This window comes from Henckelia pumila, chromosome 3 (genome assembly GCF_033568475.1).
Source record: "Henckelia pumila isolate YLH828 chromosome 3, ASM3356847v2, whole genome shotgun sequence".
NCBI classification, from domain to species: domain Eukaryota; kingdom Viridiplantae; phylum Streptophyta; class Magnoliopsida; order Lamiales; family Gesneriaceae; genus Henckelia; species Henckelia pumila.
The window spans coordinates 26,002,670-26,008,629 of NC_133122.1; the positions used below are offsets into that span (position 1 = coordinate 26,002,670).

At 29.8% G+C, this 5,960-nt stretch overlaps 1 non-coding gene across 1 annotated transcript; it reads right to left on the reverse strand.

Annotated features, from left to right (window-relative positions):
* Nucleotides 1–213: 213 nt before the first annotated feature.
* LOC140894042 (small nucleolar RNA R71) lies at nucleotides 214–324 on the reverse strand. The gene has a single exon (XR_012153596.1). It is a non-coding gene; the product is annotated as a small nucleolar RNA R71 (small nucleolar RNA).
* Nucleotides 325–5,960: the final 5,636 nt, after the last annotated feature.

Consider the following 5,960-nt stretch of genomic DNA (forward strand, 5'->3'; position numbering starts at 1 on the left):
AAATCCATATTTGCATTTAAGAGAATTTGAGGAGGTTTGCAACACTTATAATGATCAAAATTGTAGCATGGATACTGTTCGATTAAAGCTTTTCCCTTTTTCCTTAAAAGATAAAGCTAAAACATGGTTGCAAAATTTGAGATCAAGTTCAATAAGATCATGGGAAGAAATGCAACAACAATTTCTAAAAAAGTTTTTTCCTTCCCATAGAACAAACTCTTTTAAAAGACAAATTACAACTTTTTCTCAAAAACAAGGGGAAACATTTTATCAATGTTGGGATAGATATAAAGAGTTACTTAATACATGCCCACATCATGGTTTTGAAATATGGAGAATAGTTTCTCACTTTTATGAAGGTTTAATACCTAAAGATAGGCAAATGATAGAATTCATGTGTAATGGAACTTTTGAAGATAAAAACCCAAATGAAGCTATGGAATATTTGGAGTCATTAGCAGAAAATGCTCAAAATTGGGATAATATAGGCTCAATTGAACCACCAAGTAAAACCAATAATTCAACAAATGGGGGTGGTATTTATCATCTTAAAGATGATGTAGATGTTCAAGCTAAACTTGCATCTTTAGCAAGAAAAATCGAGTCATTAGAAATGAAAAAGAGTGATCAATTAAAAAGTGTTCAAGAAATTGTTTGTCATATATGTGACACACATGATCATCTTACAAAAAATTGTCCTACTTTGCCTTCATTTAAAGAATGTCTCCATGAACAAGCCAATTATGTTAACAATTTTAAAAAACCAACATTAGATCCTTTTTCACAAACATACAATCCTGGTTGGAGAAATCATCCCAATTTTAGTTGGAGGAACGATAATAATGCACAACCTTCACAACAACCTCTTCAAAATAACCAAAATCATCAAGGTTATGCTCCTTATATTCCACCTCCAAGAAAAAATTTTGAAGATGAAATCCATGCATACATTCAAAAGCAAGAGTCTATCAATATTCAAAACATTCAATCTATGAATGATTTGAAAGAAACTCTTGCAAAATTTGCATCTGCACTTAATATTCATGAAAAAGGAAAATTTCCATCTCAACCACAACCTAATCCTAAAAATCAAAATCAAGAAAAATTTGATCAAGTAAAATCTGTTATTACTCTTAGAAGTGGTAAAATAGTTAATGATCCATATAGTGATGAAAACAAAGATCAATTAAACTCAAAGAGTAAGGATTCAAATCCTGATACTTTTGAGAAAGATGATGCTTTGAGTCCTAAAAATAAGAAAATTGATGATAAAATAAATAAACATGTTCCTTTTCCTCATGCATTAGTAAATAATAAAAAACAAAAAAATGATTCTGATATTTATGAAGTTTTTAAACAAGTAAAAATAAATATTCCATTATTAGATGCTATTAAACAAGTGCCTTCTTATGCAAAGTTTTTAAAAGATTTATGTACTGTGAAAAGACAATTGCATGTAAAGAAGAAAGCATTCTTAACGGAGCAAGTAAGCTCTATTATTCAAAATAATTCTACCTTGAAATATAAAGATCCCGGTTGTCCAACAATTTCATGTATTATTGGAAAAAATAAAATTAAAAAAGCTTTGTTAGATTTGGGAGCAAGTGTGAATTTAATTCCTTATTCAGTTTATGAAAAGCTTAAGTTGGGAGATTTAAAACCTACATCTGTTACTCTTTTACTAGCCGATAGGTCAATCAAAATACCTAGAGGTATCGTAGAAGATGTGTTAGTTCAAGTCGATAAATTCATATATCCTGTGGATTTTATTGTCTTGGATACACAACCAATAGAAGTACATAACGAAATTCCAGTAATATTGGGACGTCCATTTCTAGCAACTTCAAATGCTTTAATTAATTGTCGAAATGGAATAATGAAATTGTCTTTTGGAAATATGACTTTAGAACTTAATGTGTTCAATTTATGTAAACAACCAAGTATTAATGAAGATGAAGATGATAATGCAATAGAAACAATTGTGGAAGAAAATATACACCAAGAAAACTTAAATCAACAATCTGAAGTTTGTTTAGTGGAAAGTTTTGATTCAAAAAATGTTTTTAAATCAAAGTTATTTGAAGAAATTAATGAACTTGAAGAAGTAAAAGAAAATGATCATCCAAAACTTGAATTAAAACCCTTGCCAATAGAACTAAAATATGCTTTTCTTGGTGAAAATCAAACATATCCTATTGTAATATCTTCTACCCTCTTACCAAAACAAGAAGAAGATGTAATAACACTACTTAAAAAACACAAAAATGCAATTGGATGGACTTTGCAAGATATAAAAGGTATAAATCCTTTAATCTGCACACATAGAATTCACTTGGAAGAAAATGCTAAAACATATCAACAACCACAAAGAAGATTAAATCCACACATGAAAGAAGTTGTTAAAAATGAAGTTTTAAAACTATTAGATGCCGGAATTATTTATCCAATCTCGGATAGTAAATGGGTAAGTCCAACACAAGTAGTACCAAAAAAATCAGGCATCACTGTTATAAAAAATGAAAAGGGAGAATTATTACAAGCTAGGATTCCATCTAGTTGGCGTATGTGCATTGATTATAGAAAATTAAATGATGCAACTAGAAAAGATCACTTTCCGTTACCATTTTTAGATCAAATTTTAGAGAAAGTGGCAGGTAATCCTTATTATTGTTTTCTTGATGGGTATTCGGGGTATTATCAAATACCAATATCATTAGAAGATCAAGAAAAAACTACTTTCACTTGTCCGTTCGGAACTTTTGCTTTTAAAAGAATGCCATTTGGTTTATGTAATGCCCCGGCTACTTTTCAAAGATGCATGCTAAGTATTTTTAGTGACATGATTGAAGAATTTGTGGAAGTTTTTATGGATGATATAACTGTTTTTGGAAACTCATTTGAAAACTGTCTTAAAAATTTGGAAGAAGTTTTAAAAAGATGTGAAGAAAAAAATCTTGTTTTAAATTGGGAAAAATGTCACTACATGGTTAAATCCGGAATTGTGTTAGGGCATGTCATATCTGAAAAAGGAATTGAAGTTGATAAAGCTAAGGTTGATGTTATTGCTAATTTACCATCACCAAACACGATCAAAGAAATTCGATCATTTTTGGGTCATGCGGGATTTTATAGAAGATTTATAAAAAATTTTAGCATAATATCGAAACCAATTTCAAATCTTTTAACAAAAGATGCACAATTTGAATGGACTCAAGAATGTGAAACTGCTTTTAAAAAAATAATTAATCTTTTAACTACATCACCTATTTTACAACCTCCTGATTGGTCTTTACCATTTGAATTAATGTGTGATGCAAGTGATTATGCTGTAGGAGCCGTGTTAGGACAAAGAAACGAAGGTAAACCTTATGTGATCTATTATGCAAGTAGAACCTTAAATAGTGCTCAAATCAATTATTCAACAACTGAAAAAGAATTACTTTCAGTAGTGTTTGCATTAGATAAATTTCGATCCTATTTAATTGGTTCTACTACTATTGTTTACACTGATCATTCTGCCATAAAATATTTATCAAATAAACAAGATGCTAAGCCGAGATTAATAAGATGGATTTTGTTGTTACAAGAATTTGATCTTGTAATAAGAGATAAAAAAGGAAAAGAAAATGTAGTAGCCGATCATTTATCAAGAATAATTTTTGAATCATCTCAAAATGAAATACCAATAAATGAAAATTTTCCGGATGATCAACTATTTTATGCTACTACTATGCCTTGGTTTGCTAATATTGTAAATTTTCTTGTGACAAATAAAATGCCTTCTCATTGGAATTCACAAGATAAAAATAAATTCTTGAAAGAGGTCAAAAAATTTTATTGGGATGATCCTTATTTGTTTAAGTATTGTCCTGATCAAATTTTTCGACGATGCATACCCGACAATGAGGTAAGTAGTGTCATTAAATTTTGTCATTCTGAGGCATGTGGAGGTCATTTTTCGTCAAAGAAAACAGCTGCAAAAATCTTTCAATGTGGATTTTATTGGCCTTCTTTATTCAAAGATACACATTCATTTTGCAAATCTTGTGAAAATTGTCAGAAAATGGGTTCAATTTCAAAACGAAACATGATGCCTTTAAATCCAATCATGATTATTGAAATATTTGACAGTTGGGGAATAGATTTTATGGGTCCATTTCCATTATCTTTTGGATTCACTTATATTTTAGTAGCTGTCGATTATGTTTCAAAATGGATTGAAGCAATTGCATGTAGAACTAATGATCATAAAGTTGTGATAAAATTTTTGAAAGAAAATATTTTTAGTCGATTTGGAATACCTAGAGCTATAATAAGTGATGGGGGAAGTCATTTTATAAATAAATCATTTTCTTCGTTGTTAAGAAAATATGGTATTACACATAAAGTTTCTACTCCATATCACCCTCAAACGAATGGTCAGGTTGAACTTGCAAATAAAGAAATAAAACAAATTTTGGAAAAAACAGTCAATCCAAATCGAAAAGATTGGTCTTTAAGATTAAGTGATGCATTATGGGCATATAGAACTGCATTTAAAACATCATTGGGGATGTCACCATATAGATTAGTTTTTGGAAAGCATTGTCATTTACCTGTTGAAATTGAACATAAAGCTTATTGGGCAATTAAAGCATTTAATACTAATTTAGATGATGCATCTAAATCAAGAAAATTGCAATTAAATGAACTAGAAGAATTAAGAAATGATGCATATGAAAATGCAAAGATTTATAAAGATAAAACAAAAGCATTTCATGATAAAAATATTATGAGAAAATCTTTTGAAATCGGAAAAAAAGTTTTACTTTATAATTCTCGCTTGCATTTGTTTCCAGGAAAACTTAGATCGCGATGGTCTGGACCATTTATTGTTAAATTTGTCTATCCTCATGGTGCTGTTGATGTTGAAAATCCTAAAAATAATAATGTATTTAAAGTTAATGGGCAAAGACTTAAACCGTTTATAGAAAATGAAGTTCTTAATGAAGAGTTTATGCCTTTATATGATCCAACTTAATTGTTACTTATATTTTTATTTTATTTTTGCAGAATTGAGTTCACTTCCCGGTTAAGTGGCGGATAACGGTACTCCGTGACTACTTTCAGTCGGTTTTATTTCAATTTCCCAAAATAATTGAATATATATATATATATAAATATATATTATGGATGAAGATATCAAAAAACTTGGTAAATATTTTCCATCTGTTTCTAAAAAAGTTCTGAGAATGATTTATGAAGGCAGATGTGAAAGATTGAGAATGCTTATGCAAAAAGGAATCCCGGAGGATATTCGTCTTATAATTGAAGCCAAGGTTCGATTAGGTGGTGAAGTTCCAAAATTCTTACTTGTTCGAAATATGTCTGGACTAGGAAAAAGTACCTATGCGAAGAAAAGAGCTAAAAGGTTAGATGTTTGTCATAATTGTGCCAGATGGACTTGTAATAGACAATGCAGATCTTTGGGATATGTTTCCACAAATAGAGAAGATAAAATTGATTTCATTAAGAATGGGCTGAGTAAAGAGTCATTGGATGATATCTCATTGACTCTTGAGACGCATTCTAGTGGAGATGTAAAAGGTCAACTTCTCCGTTTATGGAAACTATTCCAAGCGCAGCGTCATGGTGATGGTCTTGGGAATCTGACTAAAAAAGACCCTATTTGCCAATTTATAAGAAAATTGGATGGTAAGCCAACCCTCGACTCATAAATATTGAAGGAACACTGTGAGCCACAATCACATCACTGTTTATACGCATGCATGTTATTATTATATATTATTATTTTTTTTACTATTTTTATCATTTTGTTCTCATCTGTATTCCTATTTCTGTCTTATTCCTTGTTTTCCTTATAAAATCACTCAACTCTCTCTATATTTTTTAAAAGAAAAGAAAAAAAACATGACAGGATCTTCTTCACAAAAATTGAAAAATATTTGTGTCTTTTGTGG